At 42.5% G+C, this 23,338-nt stretch overlaps 1 protein-coding gene across 12 annotated transcripts in view; it reads right to left on the minus strand.

Annotated features, from left to right (window-relative positions):
* Positions 1-23,338, minus strand: part of APBB2 (amyloid beta precursor protein binding family B member 2) — a 185,121-nt gene that overhangs the window by 146,456 nt on the left and 15,327 nt on the right. The window contains exon 1 of one of the 12 annotated variants that reach the window (XM_062575477.1): positions 6,488-6,571. The exons of 10 other annotated variants lie outside the window; for them this stretch is intronic. The gene's annotated coding sequence lies outside the window, so the exon portion shown is untranslated. Of the gene's footprint in view, positions 1-6,487; positions 6,572-23,338 lie in introns of those variants that run through there. One more of the 12 variants, XM_062575482.1, reaches the window with a different exon arrangement.

The raw sequence follows: 23,338 nt of genomic DNA on the forward strand, positions 1-23,338 counted from the left end.
CAAGGCATGTAAGTAAACAGGTAATCAATACTCACATTTGAACTGAGCAAAAAGCTAAGGTTAAGATTAATCTTGACTCTTAAAAATACCAAGGGTCTATAAATGGTCCCAAGCTAACAGCAGGTCTTCTAAAGCCATCCATTTAGCTTTCTACTTGGTGAAATACAGCTGTTAACAACAATAAAGCTGAAAGAGAACGACTTGTAAACTAAGATATAATGCATGTATCAGAGTCTGTGACTGAAGGACGTAAGTGGTTACCACTTTATTTATTTAAACAGAGCTAGTCTTTTCAGTAATTGCTGCACTAGCTCACTAGTGATTAACACTGCCATCAACAGAAGCGATTCCCAACAGCAAGGCATCTCAAGGGAGGGTAGTTTGGACTCCTACTCATTTTGCTACTTCATAGTCAAGTCTTGCACAAGTTAAAAGTCAGTTTCTTGTTTTAGATCAAGAAATGGTAAAAACAGCTCAGGAATGATCAATTCTTCAGAGGTCAGGAATCACCATTTTCCTGTAGCAATTCTGGGAAATGATGCTCTGTGTCTTAAGAGGATGGATGTTGTCCTGTAAGGATCTGTTTCTACCAGAGCAAAATTTAATTAATCGAAACCCATCTATTTCCATGGGCTTTTCCAAAGCACCTACCATCTATGCAGGATTGCATAAAAGGATAAGCCCTTCCCGTTCAGGGCTAAGGGAGACCCCGAGCTCAGGCAGGACAGCCTAGCTCTCTGCCGAGACAAGGCGGCTGCACCACACCTGACTGCACCAACTGCCCGTCAGAGCTGCTGCCAAATGCGGTAGTCAATTTAAACTGGTAGAAGCAGGAATGTTTTCTACAACACAAAACCTGTATACTATTGGTGGTTACACCAGGGAAGGATTAACACCTTCTGTTCTCAAAATCCATTCGCATCCTACAATACTTTATATTTGGAGTCATCAAGTATATACTGTACTGCAGTCATCTGTCAGAAAATATACTATACTGCAATAACTACTAATACATATCTTTGATACCTCCAAAAGCCCAAGCTCAAACTGATGTCAAAGTTCCCTAAGCCACTGATGACAATGAACTGCTGCAATTTAAAATGAATAAAGAGATTACGCCATGTAATCAATATGATAATTAGTGTATATTTAATTTGCCAGAGGAAGACAAACAGATTGAGGCTTATTATGCACGTTGCTGCTGGAAGGAAAACTGGATTCTGCGCCCACGTGTGCCTGCTTCCCTGCCTTGCCACACTGTTTCACAAGAACATAAAACCAGGAAGCACACAGAGCGCATCCGCCTCATTGCCACATCTGAAAAAAAGCGTACGGGACTAATACCTCTGGGAATTCACACCGGCACCACAGGCAAAAGATAAGCAACAGCATTACCAGCCAACCAAAGCACAGAACAAGAACAGCAGCAAAGGCAATATCCCACAGGATACTAAGGATGCAACAGTAAAAAGCTTTATTTTTACCTGCTATGAAATGCTGAATGGAGATGAATAATCACTACATCTCAAGGTCTCTGTTAAATTTGGGTAATTCCAGCTTTCAAGAGCCCCAACAGATTACCTGTTCCCACGCCTCAAGAAATTTCTGACTTTTCCGGAAAAAAAAAAAAATCTAATGTATCTTCACTGTGACCCAGTGAAGTCACAAAAGTACACATCGATTTTCCTTCTCCGCAAGGTGTCCTTCTCCCTTTTCCCAGAAAGACTATTTGGACTTCAAGAGTGCTGCTGCTCAGTAGGGTTCTCATCTATTTGGTGGGCATGCCTGTCAACTGCTGCATAGGCCCAGAGCCTCGCAGACCATTCGGGGATTAAGGCGAGGCTTCACACCCCTACTGCTCCTCTTGCACCAGTTCTGGCACCCCTTATTTGCATAGGGAATTCAGCAGAATATGGCTCCAAGCTCTACTCTGAAGGAGCAGAATGGACCCAGTTTTCTTCGTATTTAACTCCCAGTGTTGGATCAAAAACAGTGCCAGAGCTAGCAAAGACACGGGGGACAATATGACCCAACATAGATGAAGAAAGGGAATAGGAATAGTCCCTTCCAGCAGTGACTTGCTGGCTTAACTGTAACATGAATTTTCATCCTACTCAAAACCATTTGGCTAAAAGGACCCTCTTCCGTCTGTGAGAACGCCCTTCCTACAAAAGCTTCTGTACCAATACACACCATCTTCTGTGGGCTTCAATTACAACCGGATTCAACTGCAATCATCTTAAATTCTACAATGCTCGTAACTGAACAGCTTACAGAACTATATGGAGTCCTTAAAACCACAGGGCTCCAACAGGCCGTGATTTCACTTAACGCTCCAAGATAACAGTAATTAAGAATATAAACAAATACAGAACAGAAAAAACAGTACTGTTTCTCTGAAAGCAGCAGAACTCACTTATCCAAAAGCACCTCCTCGCTTATCTCCACATTCAAGTCGTGTCTGTGCACCCTGACATGGCTTATGAGTTTTACAGGTACACCTCCTAAGGCACTCAGCACTGACCTCTCATTTAAGTCAGAAGCTGGGAATTAAAAAAGATTTCCATCTTCATTTTCTCATCTTCAGTTTAGACATTCCACACTGTTCTGTGAATCACAGGTCCTTTGAAGAGGAGAACTTTGAGCGCACTTAACCTAAGAAACGGTTGTTTTGGATAACTGTAGAAGAAATTGAGGAACAATAAATTTGTTTATTGTGAGGATGGAAGGAAATAGAGCCAACAGCCATAAGCAGTCAGATACACTAGACACCATGTATAAGCCTGAAGGTTTAAAAACAACAACAATAAAATTATTCATTTACAACTGACATGGTTTCAAACGCAATTAAGTGTATTTCAAGTAACATTTCTATTAGTGCACTAGTGCTAGACAATAGTTTCTTGGCAGTGTTTTATCTAAATTCAACTTTTACATATTAAGCCTCAGTGAGAACTCCTTTCAATGCCGACAACTTATTGGAGAAAAAGAAATTCAACCCTGTATTAGCATAGATCTAAGGAAAAAGAATTGCTTAGCTTAATTCCATCATATGCTATTGTGCTTACATCTAAAAGCACTGGCAACAGCCAACTAATATAACAGCTGCTAGATTTGCTGAGTTGGCTTCTTAGAAGGCAGGACATGGAACAAAAAGAGTATAATTGCAGATCCATTAAAAACAGACAGTTGGAGTACAAATCGGTTTCTTTCTTACTACAGAAGTTTGGTAAATCGCTGTGGAAACAACTATTTCTCTTTTGACATGAACACCAGGAAAACAGACTTGCAACATTATCAAATAAATCCTGTTAAATAATAAATACTTCCCTCAGATCCTGTGCGGGAAGCAACAGCAAGAATATATCTGAACTACCCAGTGCTTGACCCCAAAAGGAAACGGTCTCATCCACTGCCAAGGATGCCTGCATCACTGCCCATCGCTTTCAGACAAACATCCAGGCACGGATCCTCCGCAGGAAGAGATCCGACCTCCCCGCGGAAGCACTCGCAGCTAATCACACGGGCCAGAGCACATCGGAGCGACAGGAAGGTGAAACATCTGCTGCGGCCTTGCTGCCATCCCCGAGGCACGCACAACGCAGCGCCGAAGGACAGCAAAAGACAGGCTCTCATCCTGCCCGGTCAAGATAATTACTCAGAAAGTTTTCGGAGGTCCGCTTTTCTGAGGGCCCTGCTAAAACCAGAATCATCATCGCCACACTAGAGAATCTGCAAACACAAATCTCTGCCCTGTCTCCCTTGCAAGGGCTCAGCATCCCAGAAAGACAGCCGCAGTGCTTAGAGAGCAGGTGGGAAGCTCTACCAGCTCCTACAAAACCCCCAGTTTGCCCACGCATCACATGGTCCAGATGGCTTTTGGGTCCCCTCAGCTCTGAACTGATGTAAGGGCACAGATCTGCTCTGGCTCTGGAAATCATTAAATTTCCATTTTCAATTTTTAATTACCAGGAGAAAAAAATTCTCTACTTTGTAAAAATGCAAACACTCCTGTTACTAAGCCAAAAACAACACCAGATGGAAACTCATTTAAAATTCTTACATGCTTAGCTCTCTTTCTGCAAGGAGGTTATTACTACCAGCTAGACAGCCCTAGGAAAATCAGTGGAATATGAAAGTGATTTACAGAATATCAAATGATTGGAAACAGATGAAAACTGATGAAGTCACAGCGATTGCTTTAAAAATGGCTTAACATTTACTTAGAAAACGATGAAAAAGTGACAAAAATACGATGTTGCCACCAAGAAACAGACAGGGTTTTCTGTTGCAAAAGCCTATCTTCAGCCCTTCTGGAGCAGAAGGGCAGGCAGGTCCCAGCAGGTAGGGACACACATTGCGCCTGTTGTTCAACTCTCTAAAGGGCAAAGGGGAAAATCTAGAGCAAGTCTACACTATGGCTCCTCTCATCTGTTAAAAACAATCTTAGATCATAAACCAACTTGGCTTAAGACAGAAGAGCCTGGATAGCACCATGCCTTGTTGCAGAGATCAAAGCAACCCAAAATCCATCTTCCCTCCATTCCCATCTCCTTGGGCTATACCCTGAGTCATGCCAGAAAGCTGGACCAGAGAAGAGGTCAAGACATGCACAGAAAAGCAGAACGCTTCTGGACTTCTTGTTTCCTGAGGTCCAAGCTGGCTGCAACGCGTGTCCCTGGGCCACATCGTGCTGGAACTGCATGAACAACAGTTCTGCAGGTGACTCTTGCACCATCAGCAGAGACTTCAGAGGATTTTGCACCTCTTATTCAAAAAAAAAAAAAAAAAAAAAAATCCAAAGCAGCCTTTTTGATCTCGTTTACCACTGCTGATCTCAGCAACAAATTAATGGTAAATGCAGCACTTTCAGAGCCTATGCAGTAGTCTTAACTAACCAATTACTGCAGAAATCCAAACAACTGCACATCTTCCTAAGAAAGTAAGGACTGTAAGAATCAGGTGCTATACTGATACCATTTGCAAAGCACTCTTTATTTAGATTTCTGTAGTAACTGGTAAGTCAGAGGATTACATTTGAATGTTTTCATGGCCATGGTCCGAAACAACAGACTATCACTGCAACTCTTCTTTAAATAGGAAGAAGCGATAAGCTAGCATATTACTGACTAAAATAGAGTTGAGTCTTTACTGTTTAACTTAATATGGAATTCTTCTCATGCACAGTGACAACATACTCATTTAAGTACCCTGTCCAACTTGACTCGCATAGTATCACAATGGGATTCAAGTATGCATTATATGCTAAGCAAATCCTGGAAAATTTGTACTTTTTGCCATTATGTTGTGTCACATATCTGTTAGGACACAACTTGCACAGAGGAAAGAGACAAAGCTTTTTTCTCCCTCTAGTCTGCTGGGACTGGGTATATTGTAGAGAATTAGTACATGCTGCAGGAGTAAGGCACTATTAACTAACCTAAGAGATGGTGTTATTAATCAAAACACCAACAACTCATTTGAGAAGAGTAACAGTGTACTGCAACATGTAATCAAACTACAGTTCTAAAACAACCTTTCATAAGGCTGGTTCCAGTACGGGTGAATTTATTGTAAACACTCTGGAGTCAGCACAAGCAACTCAAGCTATCAGATCTATACAGCCTGTTAGAACACAGTTTTTTTTTCATCAAGCCGTCCTACAGAAGCGCATCTGGACTAATTTGGGGATAATAAAACATCACAGAGGACAATGTAATTGCTCTACTTTGTAAATAAATAGCCAGAGCTCAAAGAAAGCATACGTTTTTTTTTTTTTAAGGTGAACTCTTAAGCAAAACAAAATTCCACCTTTCTTGTGATGTGCAAAGCATGTCTACTTTAACACTAGCAATATATGTAAACCCAAGTCCTCACTTCCCAGCAAATGCAGCTACCAGTGGAAGAGTCAGCAAAAAGGAAGAGGAGAATAAATCAAAACTGCAGGATCATGTGATATCACTATTCCTGGTATTCCAAAGCTGCAAAGCCAAGAAAGCAAGGTAAAGTACTAGCTTGCTAAAAAAACACAAGCATAAAAACTGTATTTTCAAACTACACATATTGATGGAGTCAGAGTCAGAAATTGTAAAAGAAATAAGAATGGAAGTTACCAGTCTTCTAGTTTTGCAACTCTCCTACGAAGGCTGAAGGGAATTTTAATGTATCCACACTGTCATATTAATGTTGTTGAATAAACAGTGGTAATGCTGAACTGAACTTCTACAACACTCATTTTCCCTGTGATCCTCATATACAATAAAAATCAATATATTAAAAAAAAAAAGCGTTCATTGATGAAAAGGACGCCAGCCCCAGGTACCAGTTAATGTTTAGCCCTGGACATCAGAGACTAACTCCCCAAACTGCCAGAGAAAGTAATCCACAGTCACCTACAACCGATTTTTATATAAAGCACTCCCACACCCCACTTGCAGCCACTCTCCTCCCAGCATTTCGGCTGCTAGAGACGGAACTGGACACGTACCCTCCGGCAGCTCAGGAGCAAGCTTGCAGCAAGCAATTCTCAGCAGGACGATTTTCGCTCCGTACATTGAGTTAAGCTTGTGGGAAATCCAGTTCCTTCTCAGCTAAAGACTATTTTTACCAAGGAGAGAGGAAATACTCCCCCTCTCCGTTGTGAGTTTTTAATACATCCACAATTCCCAAGTGAAACCCAGCAGGACTGTGTGAGAACTGCTCAGCTCCAGCACAGAGGAGTACCCAGCACTGGGACAACCCAGGAACAACCAGAGGGAAGCAAACTTCAAACACAGCGCGGCAAGAACGCCTCTTTGCCGCATTCCAGCGAACGCTGCCCAGAAGCGGAAAGCGGCAGCAAGCCGCCGCGGCACTCGTGCCGTGCCTGCCCAGGGGCCAGGCGGCGGGCTCCTCCGTCTCAGAAGGACCCGTCCCTCTTCAGCCGGGTCAGCTGAACCCCCGCCCCACGGGTGGCACGCCTGCCGCCGCAAAAAGCTCGCTCAACACAACGTCAGCTGGCTCCAGCAACACGCGCACAGGGACGAGCAGGGTTTGATCAGCGATCCTGCGGCAAGGGAGCTCCAGGCACCCGCTCCCGCCCAGAGACCGCAGCAAACATGGCAGAGGCACCCCAGGACCCGCTACCAAAAGCGCCCTCAAGCACAGAGAGCTGGGAGCTCAGCAAAGTCACACGGCCAAACAAAACAGCAGCGCAGCGAAACTCGGGAAGGGGTAATTTACTGGCAGGGCCCCGTGAAGGGGTCCGTTTTGCCCGTTTCCGCCGGGGGCCTGCGAGCACCAGCCGTCCCCTCCCCGTCCCCGGCTCCCCGCGCAAAGTGGCGGTGTCTGAGCGGAGACAAAGGCACCCTGTTTTAACCCGCCACTTCATGTCAAGGGCACGGAACGGCAATACTAGGCAACAGGCCAAAAATAAGAGAACGGAAATTTTGCAGAACAGAAAACACTTGCAAAGCACAAGGTTTCAGGAGTACATGGAAGCCAATGAATGAGCACTCTCTGTTTCCCTGCGTGTGCTTTCTTCAAACTAATAAAGCATCGCATTACACAGAATAATGCATTTTTTAAAAAACAAGAGCTTGACCTGATTTTATTAGATAAAGCAAAACTGGCACACATTTTCTACCTGTGGCTTTTATTCTTCCCTTTAAGTCATAAATCCAATTAAATTCAGCATTGCGGAAGGAAAACAAAGCACTTCAACTCTCTCCTTCTTCCCTCGGCCCCCCACTGCTGCCCCTCTAATGGGACCAACTGGTTTAAACAGGGAGAAGTGACAAATGGCCATCTTGAGCCGCCCGCCGCGGGCACAGGAAGCCCCTCGCAAAGGCAACTGCGGCACGTTCAGCTCCACGCTTCCAAAGCAGGGCCCCGTGCAACGCTCCTCAAGACAAATCTTTCCTTACAGATTTCTCCTCCTCTTCAGCACAGTGGGATTTGTTGAAACATTGCCTTCTGAAAAGCATGCTGCAAAACTCTCAAGTATTTGGTCCCCTTGGCCCTCGGGCATGTTAAATCACATCAGATGGCGTCTCAGCCACAAGCAGTTCAGGTGGCACTCTTTACTATGTTTTCCTCACGAAAAGAAAAAAGTTACTCTCACGTTATTCTGAGTGACTCCTAGTCTGTCTCACTGACCTTGCTGAGAGCATCCTTGAAAAATATCATTTTTTATACCTGATGAATAGACCCAGGCTGTCCCTGCTGGAGCTCATGAAAATCAGGAGTAGTGGGGAGATACAGAACTGAAAGAGGCATCTAGAAGCTTTTCCGAAGGGGAAAAGGGAAGAGAGAGAGAGAGAGAGAGAGAGAGAGATACACAAATGCCCAACGATAATTTGCTCCAAAACACACACAGGCCAGCAGCTACCCCACAGTCTGAAAAACAGTTCCTTCTAGACAGCTTATATGCTCCTGTCTCAGCACTGATGGTCTCAGGGACAGAGTTTGGAGAGCTACCACACAGTGGGGCGCAGCGGCCACACCAGCACCTTACATCTTTTTTCTTTTCCCTTATAAACATCCCGGCTCTGCTTTGGGAAAGCTTATTTACATCACAGTCAGGACAGGAATCCTCCAGAGCACGAGCACCCTCCCCACTAGTGGATTAGGCAACCAACCATCCTCTACGTACATCCATCCAAAACAGCATGCTGCTCAGCTGCTGCACCCAGTCCCGGGTGTGCTCCTTAAAGGTGCCCAGAGTGGCAACGGGGACTGCACTCGCCTCCGGTTGCACAGCATGGCCAGGAGATCCGGCCAGCCTCCTCCCAGCAGAAGCACTCCATTAGCCTCACAGATGTTTCAAAACATGTAGCAACATCTGCAGCGTCTTCCTCCAGCCTAGTTCTAAGGCACCTTCTCCAACCTCTCAAGGTCTGAGAAAGTTAATACCGTCTTGCTCCTTCTACATCCTTAGCCCGTTGGTAAATGGTAGCTGGGTCTCCTAGAATCACAGCAGTAGCATGGTTCCCATTAATGCTAAAACAGCCAGGCAGGTTTCAGGCTTTGCTCCAGTCTTCAGAAAAACAGGTTTTTTTCACTAACTGGTAGACATGAATGTCAGTAAACTGTCCTGAGCAGCCCACCACTGCATGCATAAACAGACAAGAACACCCCCTTTCAGCTCATATCCTCTCAAGTCAACCTCCTGTTGCACGAAACGCTGCTCAATGTGACACACCTGTGCAAGGCCACGTGCTTCTGAACACAAGCGACAGTAAAAGAAAAAAAAAATGGGGGGGAGGAGAGGTGGCATAAGTCTACGATGCTTCCTCTCCCCACACTACAGCAGAAACAAAGAGCTCTCGGTAAAAGGAAGCAGTACCTATACATAATGGCAGGGTGGCCAGCTGCCACCTGGCCATCTCCACAGCTTCTGCCATGCTGGTGTTTAGCACTTCAACTCATGGGTGCTGCCATGGAAAGAAATGCTGCAGAGTAAAAGAGCAAGGGAAGCACAATCCAGGACTTTCAATAAATTTTGTTCTACAAAAACTAAGTTGTTTAAAAAAATCGCTTTGTTCTTCAATTCACAGCATATTATAACTAGCTTTTAAATCCAGCTAACATTCGTACTCTTTATAGAAGTAATTCAAAAAAACAACAATTTGGACTTCATGTCTAAGCTGCTTGGTACTCCTTTTAACATAGAGTTAATGCATCCCAGCAAACCAGTTGCTTAGAGAACACAGAAACTACAGACACTGGAATTCCTGTGCAGCCCAAACGGTTCCACACCACGAGTCCCCAAAATTCCTTGGAAAAATGCCTCTAGCTTGCAGCTGTAATGAAAGGTGAGTGTATCCATACACAATTCAACTGCCCAGCTAACAAATGATAGACTTCTGTAAGTGGGAAAAAAAAAAAAAAGGAAAGCCAGATGTTTTAATTAACCATGGAAAACCCAGGCTACGACCGCAAAAATGCATGAACACAGCTATTCATAAGGAACACCAGAAGAATGTTTTGCTACGTTGTTCTCTGCTAATGGATTGGATTTTGAGGTTGCATATCACTACTCACAAGGTCTCCTGATGAAAGTGGGACCAAATATCAGCAATGGTCGCTCTGTGCTCGTGTTAGCTTCAAAACAAACCCACAGTCACAGGCGGTGTGAATGTATTACAATTAGCATTACAGGACTTCAGTTTCTTCCACAACTTTGATGCATCTTTAAAGCATTGCTGTTCTTCTGTGAACTGGCTAGAGAGAGAATATGTAAGCATCGCTCTGGAAGGGCCAGGTTTGAAATGCAGCAACGAGTCCAGAATCACTCACTCTGATCCTTTGCAGGGTAACTGAGACTGAATTCAAAGGAATATTTTTCAGAAGCCTTTCATAAATAGGTTCCCAGCTTCTTCAAAGGCACAAGTAAGAAGAGGGAGTCATCCTTCCTTCTCAGCACTAAAGTGAACATTCAGATGCTGTTTTGTATCATCAGATAAGAAATCACTTTTGAGAAGTTTTTTGCAGTCCAACAGCTAATCAAGGAAATTCACCCCAAGGAACTGAACTCATTTAATTTCTCCAGAAATCATGAAATACACCTAGCCAGTTGCCTCTAAATACAAAATCCAGTTATGCAGCAACCCATACTGCTAACACTGTGCGTGGCTGGACTGATGCTTGACGCTTGCCTACAAAGGCATCGCCGCCACGAGCGTCCGCTCGCTGCTTGTTGAACAACACCTTCAGAGCAGACTACTGTAGTCTTTTCTTTGCAATAAAAGCCACGCAGCATAGAAATATGCGTCAAAAACAGACTTTGAAAAGGTAAAAGTGTAGTTTCTACTAGTTGTAGCTTTTAAACAGCTGCACACTGACAGAAGACCTTAGAGCACAGCAGGGGTGTGTTTGCTGAATATTTTGTTCACAGAGTTACCACAAAAAATTTAAAAGGCTTCCAGAAACCCTAGCCAGAAATGCATACCACAAGCATAGTCCTTCCACTAACAAAGCAGCCTTTAGGGTGGGTTTGTTTATGCACTAAGCTGTTAAAAGCATTCAGAGGTACCTCCACCTATAAGAAAACACATTCCTAAAGGTACGCTGGAACAAAGAAGTCCTCTCTCCCACCGAACATCTCCAAAACTGCAGCAGAGAACAGACTGCTTCCCAACATCTTTCATATAATCCTGTTTGTGTTTCTGCAATTCAAACAGACATCCGCAAAGCCTGTGGGTGTCTGCACAGCCTGTTTGCAGGCTTTAACTTCAGCAAATTTAAAGGATTGGGATGAGGAGGAGTATCGGGAATTTTCTCCACAGAAACCAAAGCCAATATGTAACAGTAAGGTTTAAGGCCCTCAGTTATAGTGCTATAAAATGAACATTATAGGAGAGTCCAAGTGTTGTTTACTTACATCGTAACTTTTTTAACTTTACAACACCAGTAAAGTAAAGATGAAAAGGACAGAGCGCCTGGGCAGCTGAATTCTTTAGCTATGAAGTCTTTTCTTTAAAACATAGTTTTCTGAAAAGTAAAAACAGGAGTAATGCAAGTTACATCAACTAAGGTACAGGAGCACATTAGAAATACCGGTGATGCCGATTCTGAAGCACAGAGATCCCCAGGACAGCAGCAGCCCAAACTGGTAAGGCTGGACGTGGCTGCCCAAGCGTGAGCACATCGCTTCTGGCCCTGAGCTGGACTGCGCGAAACCAGCTCGGGTCTCTTCTGCACCCACCGTGCATCTACGTGCAATGCAGCTAATCCTCCGGTGATCAGCAGGACAGGGCCGACCACTATGCACAAGAAAAATGCCAACACCACTTCACTGAACAAGACCAAGACAAAGCATGGTAGCCTGCCTCAAATCCCGACCCTACTGAAGTCAACTGGAATTTTGTCCCTGACTTACAGCACTGGATTTCACCAGCTCGGGTGTCCTAATCTGACTATTTACTACATCACATTGCTTTTCAATTCCTACATTTAAAAAGTTTAACATAGTCCTGAACAGAGCACATTTAAAGGGAAGAATTGTGCACTGAAATGTGATCTCGGGAGGAGATACTGGGTCAGATTCAGAGCAGGCATAAGCAGATGTGGGACTGGAGTAACTGTCCATGCTTCCAGCGGGGCTGAACTCAAAGCAAATGCTTGCAAATATTGTATAACACCAATAATCTCCTAAAGGGTTATGGCTATGCTTGCTTATAATTAAATTAAATAGTCAGGAAAACCATCTGCTCACATTACTGCATCTTCATCTCGTCGTAAGCGTTGCTGTCAGAAGTCACCCTGCTTCCCAGTTTTATTCTCAGTAAAAGCCTACTTGAGAAATTATACTCATTTATACAGCTAGTACTAGTAACCTCTTTTTTAACCCTTTCTTTATTCCTTCACCACTTAAAGCTTGATTTTAATTTCTTCCCCTCCTGTACTTCTGTTGCACAATGGCTACTGTTTCCCAGAAATGTGTCCTACCCATAAAATTGTGGGTGTGTGTTTGGGGAGACTCTGAAAGCTGAGCTACTGCTATTCAGGAAAACAGCACAGACTGGATTTCAGATGTGAAAGCTCAGACTACAGACATTTCAGAGCAAGGGTTTGTCTGCAAGATTCCTTTTCACTGCTCCCTACAGCACATGCTATCACAACACAAAATGGAAGTGAGCCTCTTCTCACAAGCACCTTTACCTGCAACCAAGACTAAATGCCAACACAATGTGGCAAGTTTTCCAAGGAAAACAAAGCAAAGGAAAACCTATGTCATCCTAAAACGAACACCATTTGGGCATCTCTGCAACTAAGCTATGTTGGGAGGACCACAAATGCAAGCTACAATCTTGGACAGTAGGAGAAAACACGGGTGCAACTCGGGCACACTATATACAAAAACAGATTTAGACATATTTGACATACACCTATAAAATTATAAACTAACACTAAAATCACCATTTGATTTCAGCCATGTGTCCATGAGAAACAATAAGGTTGAATTCATAGGCTGCTTGATAATTTCCCTAAAATAACATAGACACCAATGCTTGGACTAACCTTGCAATTATTCATTCCTCAGTTCTTACAGAGGAGTTGTTTGTAGGAAAACCAAGAAACCACAAGAAACATGTTTTTTTCTTGCTACATATGTGTTGAGATCATAATGGGGAACATGGAAGTATTTGCATGTGTAGAAATAGACATATTTTTTATATAAAGACAATGACAGAAATCTGAAGCTTTGATTATTGCATTTGAGAAAATGCGGTCATGCTGAAGCGTTATTTTTAAAATATTCTTTATCTTCACATGCTGGCTAAAATTAAAAATGGAAGTGACAATCAGTACAAGGAAGGATTTCTTTTTTTAAAAAAAAAAAAAAAAAAACAAAAAAAACACCGTCAATTTTAAGCCAGAACAGAAGCAGGAAGTACAGGAAGTTTCACAGGAAAGCTAGTCAGTTTAATTTTATTGATGGAAACTACTCCAAATTTCCTTTTAATATTTGAATACAGAGCAGATATTAATCTCTGAAAGTTAAGGCTCATATGCAACAAAAACAGAGCTCTATGTGAACCAATGCGTATTATATCAGACTGAACTTGAACCACTTGAACCATCAAGTTCACCACATAGGGTTTCTGGAATGAAGTTTCACTTAAATAAAACCATAAACATTAGTTTGTCATGATAGCGTCTTTGCATTCCGAGTTTTTAAAAAGCCACTTGGGGCCATATCAAAAAATTAACACTGAATTATCCGCCAGTACTCAGTCATGCACCTAGAGATACTGAAGCTGTAGGAATCACTTCTGGACCAGGGTGGTCGAGGTGGCCACATGCTAGAAAACCGAACTGAGCCCTCTCGTGCCCGTCTCCGCACCGGCCCACGCTTGCCAGTCGCTCGGCTGAGCGCCCAGGCCTTACTGCACGGTACCTCCACTCTCTGGGAGTTTTAACTGCTATAAATTTCACATAATGAAATTTTTGTATGATTGCATTGTCAAAGCTTATCGCTAATCCCAAACAATGGCTTTTTAAGAGTTACCGCTTATGCACGTATATATATTAGGTGGGTTAAAAATTACAGGAAAGAGTTCTCATGTTTGAGTCATTTGTTTGAGTTGGTGTATTTTCTGGCATAAAGCTAAATAAGGAGGGAAACAACAACAAAAAAGGCATAAAGATGATGCTGGAACACAGCCAATTTTTCAATGCTTCTAAAGTAATTGACATTTACTGGGCAAAGAAGAGAAGATTTAAGGTAATCTCTGCTGAAACAAAAGTTTTAAATTTTTCTTAATTCTTAACTAATTCCATTTTTATAGGCAAGACGGACTTTCTTACTCACTTGAAGTACAGTAAAGGAAACAACCAGCTAGTGCGAGAATAAGGGCTCAATTTTCATAACAACAGCCTGCCTCCCACATCCTTGGGTTTTAAAATGTTTCTTAGCCTGATGAACCCAAAGGAAGGCTGCAGGAGGGAGAGACGAAAGGCAGTAACATGAGCAGATGCCACTTTTTGATGTAAAGAAGTATAAACATAAAGACAGTACCATGAAGAATTTCCAAAGAGAATTAAGTGGTGTGGATGGACAAGGAATGTAATGCAAAGGGCATTCAGTATTAAAAAATGCAAATTAGTATACTCTGAAAATAAACTTTTATACTAGGTATAAAACCGCATGAGATTTTTAATTAACTTTATAAGGGGCTTGGAATGGTTCAGCAAAACTCTGCTCAAGATAGTGCTGTAGTTAAAGAACAAAACCGAACCTCCTCTACTACCACCATAGAACCACACACACAGCAATAATAATTAAAAAACCCATCTGTCTAGTTGTCTTCTAAGAGGCAATGCTGCAGACTCCTCTAGAACCATGCTGTGCTGCTCACCCCACGAGAGGCTGCCAAACCAGCCAGGGTTTTGGAAAGAGGCAGTAGGTCTGACCCCGGGAATGGAGATGCTCTCAAAGAGAGGCTGTTTCCCTGAGCAACCCCAATCTTTCCGAGAGTGTGACAAGACAGCACGTGGTCTGGAGAAGACAGCGTTGCCATTTTTGTTTGCATATGCAGGACAGGAAGGACAAACAGATATACAAAATAAAACACTAGGAAATTCAAAATAGGTATGAGAGACCAGGTACCTGGCTCCTACCGCAAGCCATGCCATGCTGCAGGCAGCATCCTAAGAGGGGAAAAAAGGGGGTGGGGGGGGAAGGGTAAGCACTGAAAATGAGAACTTCAGCACATGCCTGAAACCCACCCGCCCTGAGGACCTGAGACACTTAGAGGGCCCAGGCCAAACACGCTGCTGCCCTGAGGCGCCCGCTTAGTCCTTTCCCGAAGCAGGGCAGGATTTGCTCTTGCCTTTGCAGCGGCAGCGCAAGGGCCATTTAGGCAGCAGTTCTGCAGCGACAGCGTTTGCACGGGAAGCAGAGCGAAGCGGGGTCGCTTGCTCGCCCCTTGCCTGAGGGTGCTTTTACCCTCCAGGAGGAAAAAGCCTTGGCAGAGGCTGAGCACTAATGCCTCTACAATTCAGACAAGCCGTTTTGCGGAGGCAGAGCTCCACGGGAGCAGCCTAACAGGCATAGGCAATATTAAAATAGGCAACATTTTGTTAGTTCTGCACTTGTATATTAACTTACCCTTCAAATTGGGTTCAAAAAAGCAGATAATTTTCCCTAACGGTACATTCTGGTCCGTATTACTCAGTGAAAAGAAAACTAAAACCTACAAAAGGAGTTTCATTTATTGACCTCAGCAGACTTGCTGAAACCATAATCTTGTAACCTAACTGCTCACAAGATTCATCTACTGATACAACCTCACTGCAATAAAAATAAAAATATCTGCATAAAGGAGGGCTGCAAAGTACTAAAAAGTAAGAGCTAATTAAGTTATACATTTGTGCATCGCTGCCCTCTCTAGCAAAGTTTAGAAAATTGAACACAACATGCTATTATACATCACGTGCTATTATTTACAGAAGTGCCTAAATTACTGAGCTTGGAAGATACTAGTTACGTGCTTATTAAAAAGCCATTTAATTCATCATATAATACACAGACTTCTTTTGAGACTGAAATAAGAAAGATGAAAGCAGCCTCTGAATAGCAAGTTTCACTGAGAAATTTTTTTCTGCTGCCACAAAGCCAGTTTCTCCCTGCAGACTCTGGTTCCCCGCTCGCCCTGAGCCACAGCAGGGGCTGGACGAGAGTTTCTGAACTCCAATTCTGGCACTTCACATTTGCCTTCCTTTAATATATATATATATATATATATATATATATATATATATATATATATAGCTGAGTACAAGCTGCCCCGGCCGCCTGGTGCAAAGCTGCTGATACAAACCAACCACAGCAACACGGCGAAAGGATCTGAATAAATCGAGGTTAGCCTCGGCGTTCAGACGGGATGCTGCAGTTCCCCTCACCCGGTAGCCCAGCTGCTTGAGCCTCCGCAGGCCCTTCCTGCACCAGCCGCTTTGGCTAGCGGGGTGGAAACAGTTTTAAACAAAAAGTCCTCAGGCCTAAATTCAAGGTTTTATCAGCTTAGCTCCCCAGAAGCCACTGAAAGTCAGAGACAGGTTTCTAAACACTGCCGCTCTTCCCCCTCAAAGGATTTTCCAGAGCATCAGGAAAAAAGATGAAAACTTCTCCTCAGCATTTGAAATGTTTTTTAAAAAGATATATATTCAAAAGAGGCTAAAATAAATATTTTTTAATTCCTGAAGTGTGGTTTGCATTTTGTATGAAGGGTTGTATTTTATCATAGAAACCAGAGCTGTTAAGTGTCCAGCGGTCCATTCTTCATCTCATCGTCTTCAACAATAATTCACATTAACCACATCTTTTATCTTAACATCGAAAACAAATTTTTGAAACACTAATTTATTCAACTTCGATTTTCAAAAATGCTTATTATCTTCAGGTCAGAGACATGTCCTGCTCCATAGCCAGCTCTTACAACCAAAGATGAAAGACGCTAATTTTGTAATGGTAAGAGAGAGCATTGAGTTCATTGCCATCTGTGGGTAACTAAATATACACATATATGCATACTGAGTTACTTTTATGTACATATGCATTTACTTACATATGTAACTTTACTTGCATATATAAATATATATGGTATACAAGCATATTGAATTACTTACAGATGTATACACAGTGTGTGTATGTGTGTGTGTATATAAACACACACACACACACATATATATATAAATAGAGAGTGCACATGAATTTTCTATTATAACACAAATTCCTTTTATAATATAAATTCCTTTCCACAATGTCCCTTCCGTCTGTGCTCCCCAGTTGCCAAGCAACCGCTTCAGCTAGGTTTGAAGGGAAAGGTGCAAAGGGATGACGTGAATTCTGAATTCTCTCGCTTTTGTCGTGTTCTTGGCTACAGCTGTGAGTGGCTGTTTCACCCTAGTGAGATGCCAGTTATTCTTCATTTTACTGCTTCATATACTCTTGTTGCTTGCTCTCAGTGATGCAGACTTGAAGCTCTTGAAAAAGAGCACAGACCTAAAGCTACACATTACATTCAGCCTGAACGTGGGCTTTGAAGGTTTCTGAGTCAGCGTCCTCCTGGCACTGCCAGCTAACTTTTGGAGCAGCTAACAGCAGCACTGCTCTCGCATCTTTGCAGATGAGATGCCTGCTTCTACAGCTAGTCTCCAAACCTGCTCTTTACAACATACTCCAGCTTCTCTTGTTACCGCCTTGAAGTCAGCAACAGGGAAGGAAAAAGAATAGCCTGGGAAGAAATGGAATAGCAGAAGATAACTAAAGATTTCCCTTCAAAATTGTTTCCTTTTGTTGGTTTTGACTTGTCTTACTGTAAGTTAATTTCAAATTAAGAGTGCCACTTTTGAGCTAAAAACCCCTGAACTTTTACATTAAAGAAAGACATTGGAACAAAACATCCTGATGCTTTTGAAGAGCTCAACAGGAAATGCACAAAAAGTAATCCTTAGCCACAAACATTTTCTGGTTTTTATTGAAATACACTGAAGCATCAGAACCTCGACAAAAATTATAACTGGGCATATTTCAGGCAATCAAGTAAATTTAAAGACAAAAAAAAAGGAAAAAAAAAGCTTTTTCTAATCAAGAGAATCTAGAAACTTGCATTTTCAAGAAAGTTTCCTCATTTCAACTCAAAAAGCCCCAACTCAGCGCAGAGTACCAGGAGATGCACAGCCTCTTGCATTGCAGAGGAGCTACAGGGCTTCGCTTCCCCCGCCGACCGAGGCACCTCTGATGGGAGGTCACTTAAGCAGCTTAAACCAGGGTGCAGACAGCTTTCGCCTCCCCAGCTCTTCCTAGTTTTTGTGGTAGTGGTAAGGTCAGATTGCTGAAAGTGGGGAATGCAGCTGAAGGTACTTCGAAAAAACACTAAAAATCCAACAAACCAACCAAAACCCCCCCCAAAATCCCAAAACAAAACAGAAAAAAACCCAAAACAAAACAAACTCAAAACCTCTTAAAAAACAAAAAACCCTCCAGCAATAGGAGCTAGGAGCCTAACCTAATCAGATACTTTTGTGAATCCTGCCAGGAACTTAATGTCTATTAAACTGTGGCTACTGTGACACGGTAGGGGCAAAAAAAACCCCAAATATTTGCAATTCAAGCCTGCGCCAGCACAGGCTGCCAGGTTGCTATTCTCAACGTTTACGATTTTTTAAACAATCTCATAGATGGTCTTCCAAGGAAAAGCAGTGACACATGTAGACAAAAGCACTAACAAGACAACATAGCAAAATGTCATGGCCCACCAGTGACTCAAGGTCATGCAAGCGTTTTCCTGTCTTAGGTATCTGCAGTCAAAGAAGAGCTGAACCGCAAGTGAATGAACATCAGTTCCTGATACCTGGCCGTATATACTGTTAGTATTTTGCAGTTTCTTTATAGCAGGAATGATATTCTTGCTACAAAGTTGCACTGTTTTTCACAACTAAAGAGTGAATGTTTTCAAGCAAGGGATGTCTTTACCTCAGTATTTCAGCAGTCAAATCCAGTCTCCAGTTTTACCTTGTCAGACAAGCAGTTTGACTTAGTCCTTGGATATACATCAACCTTAAAGAAGCACTGCCTGAACCGCTGGAACGAAGAGCGTTCATCTCAACAGCAATAGCCTGAAACTCTACACAGCTCTCACTGTCTGCCAGGAAAGAGTGCCAAAAGCTCTCCAGTTCGGCTAGTCCTTAGACATCATCAGCCTAAAGTCAAACTGATCAAGAACCAGATACTTAAAACATGCAAAACTGAAACTTCTCTAGCTTATGGTCTTCAGGGCTCATGAGACCCAATCTCAAGACATTGCAGTATTAGAGGGGAAAATAAGGCATAAATTCTCTTGAAAAAAGTGACATGCCTTGGATGAGGATCCAGGCTCTGCTCAGAGGGAAGTATTTCTGTCCATCTATCCCATTAGCACCAGTGGGAGAAGAATCAGGCCAACATTAGTCAAAATTCAACAGGTATTAAAGTACTGCTTAAAATGCAAAAGCAAAGCAGAAGAATTAGACACTGCTAAGCAAAAAGGACAAAGTATTTTTCTGGCAGCTAAAAAATATTTTCCCAGAATGTTAAAATCCCTTATCACTTAAATGCACATGCCAAACCACTCAAATCTGTAGGCCTCTGCTCTTTTAAGTATGATGGAAACAACACCTTTTACAGACTTGAGCATGTACGCTGCCGTATTTGATTTATGACTATGAGTGACCAAAGGTGGCACTCCTCACCATCAGTCCTCTCGCATTCACCATAGATACCACTGGAAATGTCACAAGTAATATTCTAGGCATCACGAAAAATGATGGCAAACACCTTCCTTTAGAGGACAAAAAGGTATCTCCTGTTGTTTGAATAAAAGGTTCACCAATGCTTCTATATAGAAAAATCACGTATTGCTGCCATGAAGATTTTCAATGCAACAGTGTCTTTAGGAAAAACATCACTCATCCTTGCTCTAATATCCCCCTCGCCCAGCCTACAGAGCCTCCTCCACCCGCTACGCAGATCCGGGAGGAGTAAGAACAGACAATATTTGGATAATTTTCCCTGTCTTCACTGGATGGAGGTGGAACAGCGAGCTCCTAATTTACCTACCAACCTGGTGAAGGCTGGTAGCAAGAAACCATCAGCTCAAAATGACTTCTGAAGACTCCTCTAGGGCTGCTCACTCTTCCCTAGGGCTATGTATAAAGATAGAGATTACTCTTACCCACAGCAGGGCCGTACTGACATTTAAAATCAGTTTTTCTCCTCCTCCTTTCCTTTCCCCCTCCTCTTTTTTTTTTTTTTTTTTTTTTTTTTAAATAAATAAGACAACTATAAAACACAAACTGAGCCCCAACCCAGGGCAAGTCTTTGGGTCATATACAACTTGAATTCAGTTCACAGTCAAAGAATGATACTATTTAATAAAAATGTATTGCATAACCTTCTGTATTTAATGTACTGTTATAATTATGTATGCAGTGAAATTCTTCCTGAAGCCTTTGCAGCAAACAGGCAAAACCAAAACTTTACTGCTGCTTTTGATGCCACCTCAAGGTAACATATGAGAGGCCCAAGAGGAGGTTGCACCAGCAGCCTGGGCCACCTCACGGCTGTGGGCAGCCCAAGGAGCAGAAACTAGCAAGAGATTGCTCTTCCTCCAGCCCAGGCTGAGCAAACCAGCCCAGCTAGCCATAGTGCCACCTCCAAAGACAATTAGCAAAGTCTAGTTTTGACAAGCTTTTCGGAGGCACGAGCACAACGGAGAGTACTGCACTACTTTGAAGAGAAAAACTGATAAATAGAAAGGCAAACTAAGGTGGAGTCGGACAGGAAACTGCAAAAGATCACAGAAATCCCAAGAGACAAGAAACTTGTGGGCATCTCTGCACAAAACGCTGGGTAGTGCTTGGGCTAAAACCAGTGAACGAAGCTGGCTCACTGCGTTGACAAAAAGGAGTCCTGTCTGTACCAGTTCTGGTTTAGAATAGTCTTTCTCACTTCTCAGTACCAAGAGGATGCATTTCTTCCAAGCCAAGCCCTCCACAGTGCACTGTATAACGCCTTGACACTTCTACATGTCTACCACAAACATCCCACCTCATATAGCCTAGATTAATGCGGACCTTTTGCACAATCGTAACTTCTGGGGCAAGGCTTTCTGCAAAGATACTATCTCATCTCTAGTCTCACCCAGCCTAGGGGTTTCTTTTTCTGTGGAACCTAGTATTTCCCCTTCCTTTCTCACTTTGCAACTCTCGTGCCTCTCTCCTTTGGTTTAGAGTTTCCCACTTCATGCCATAATAAATGTTCTAATAAATACTAGATATATTAAACATATTTATCTTAACTCAGATATTAAGGTAAAAGGGAGGTCATTTATTCTGGCACGGTCTACTTACGGATAAACTCGCATTGCATTTTGTCCCGTTTCCATATACTGTCATGTTTAATTACTCTTTCCTTTAATATTTGCTTTAAAATCAGAAGGCTGATAGTTCACTTTCTTCTGTAAACACACAATGTTGTGCTTCAAACACATCAAGGCTGTTTCCATTTACGAAAATAAATAACTTTTGCACATGTTCATATTCTATTGGAACCAAAGCAAATACACTTTGAACAAAAACACAAAGCTTCAGTGCATAGGGCAGAAGTTTTAAAACAGTCTAGATACAAAAACCCCACAAATTTCTCTTCACCACAAACAAGGCTCATATATATGTGGAGAATAAGCAATATGACAAGTCACCGCAAGAAATACAATCTTTTTCTAAAGCTTTTCTCATTTATTCATTCCAAGATACAGTAGTCTGCTAAGAAAGAGACATTCCAAGTTTGTGGGGGTTTTAGCAAAAAAACCCCTATTTTTATTCTGAAAATTATTTTATTAGGATTCTCTTTTTTATGCAACATTTAATCCAGAGCAAGAGCATTTATATCACTGTAACAATACCAGCACCCATCAACAGTGAGAATTAGCCAAGTGACTAATTGCACGGAAGTGAGATCTCCTACCACAAGGCCTTTGAGAGTGCGTTAAGAAGCTCTGTACCAGAGGAAGAAGCCCATGAGATCAGCTTCCTTCCAGTTCAGTTAATGACACAGAGTCTTTCCTCTGCAATTCCATACAGATGTCCCAGAGTCACACAAGTGTGCATTTATGCAAAGGGGTCACTGACATGAAATCAAACCACTTAAGATTAAGTCAATTTTGACATCTGAGGGCAAGAAAATGGATTCAGGATAGTAAAGTTCTACTAGCGATATATTCCACATTTATGGGGAGCAGCAATTAATGCTCTGTGTGCATAAGACTTCTGTATAAAAGCCAGTCTTAAGAGTAACTGCTCAAAAATTCACAGAAAAAAAAATAAAAATCACAAGTACTATGCTAAACGGTCTTGTTGGGATGTCCAGGCAATGTGCAGTGTCTCCTTCACACCACGCAGAAGTGCAACATACAGCCAGGGCGCATTACATGTGCGATTAAAGCTCCATCAAGAGTTCCTTAGCAATAACGAGCCCAACTCCACTGGCTGCACGCAGCCTCATGAAACAGAAGATTACTGATTTGCACAAAACCCAGGAAGCAAGCTAAGTTTAGTTTACTCTAGACAGAAAGATGGGCTGATCTAAATGAAACAACAACCAATTAATATTACAGTACAGTCAAACAGATCTCTCCTGTCAAAAGGAACCTGGAAAAATCCAGTATATTATCACCCCCCTCTTAAGTCTTCCTTACCCTAGGAAAAAAAAAAGATTAATGTCTTTGTATCACAAACAGCACTACTCAGAAAATGAATATGATTACTATTCTTCAAAAAAAAAAAAAAACTTTGATTTTTAATTAAAAAATAACAAATCAAACCAACCTGCTTCTTGCCTTCCTCCTAAAGTTTTTTGGGTGACAAGCCTTTTGCTCCTGAAGTGCTGCCATTTGGACACGTGCAACGCGCACGCTCCCAGCCACCACCGAAGGCCAGGCAGGCGCTTCCATGGAAACATGCCCTGCACACAAGTTTCACTCAAATATTACTAAATATTACTAAAAGCAGTACTTGGGCATCCCCTTTTTTGCACTCCCAAAGTATTTTATGTCCTATGGGCTAGCAGCCGATCATCACGTCACAGCAGTAAAAACCCAAATCCGTGTAAAACCAGCCCAAGCATCACCTGAGAGGTGGTACCTCCTCACCAGAGAGGAGGAGGAGGCAGGTGAGCACGTCTAACAGGTTACATGCTATCTCCAGATAATGTGAGGCACCTTAAGCGATGAAGTCGCTAGGGGAAGCTACGTCAGCACCTAGGTAGCTCTAACCTAGGCTGGTCATCTGGCTAAAAAGTTCTGTATGCGCAAAC

The sequence above is a fragment of the Rhea pennata genome, chromosome 4 (assembly GCF_028389875.1).
Source record: "Rhea pennata isolate bPtePen1 chromosome 4, bPtePen1.pri, whole genome shotgun sequence".
In the NCBI taxonomy this organism is placed as follows: Eukaryota; Metazoa; Chordata; class Aves; order Rheiformes; family Rheidae; genus Rhea; species Rhea pennata.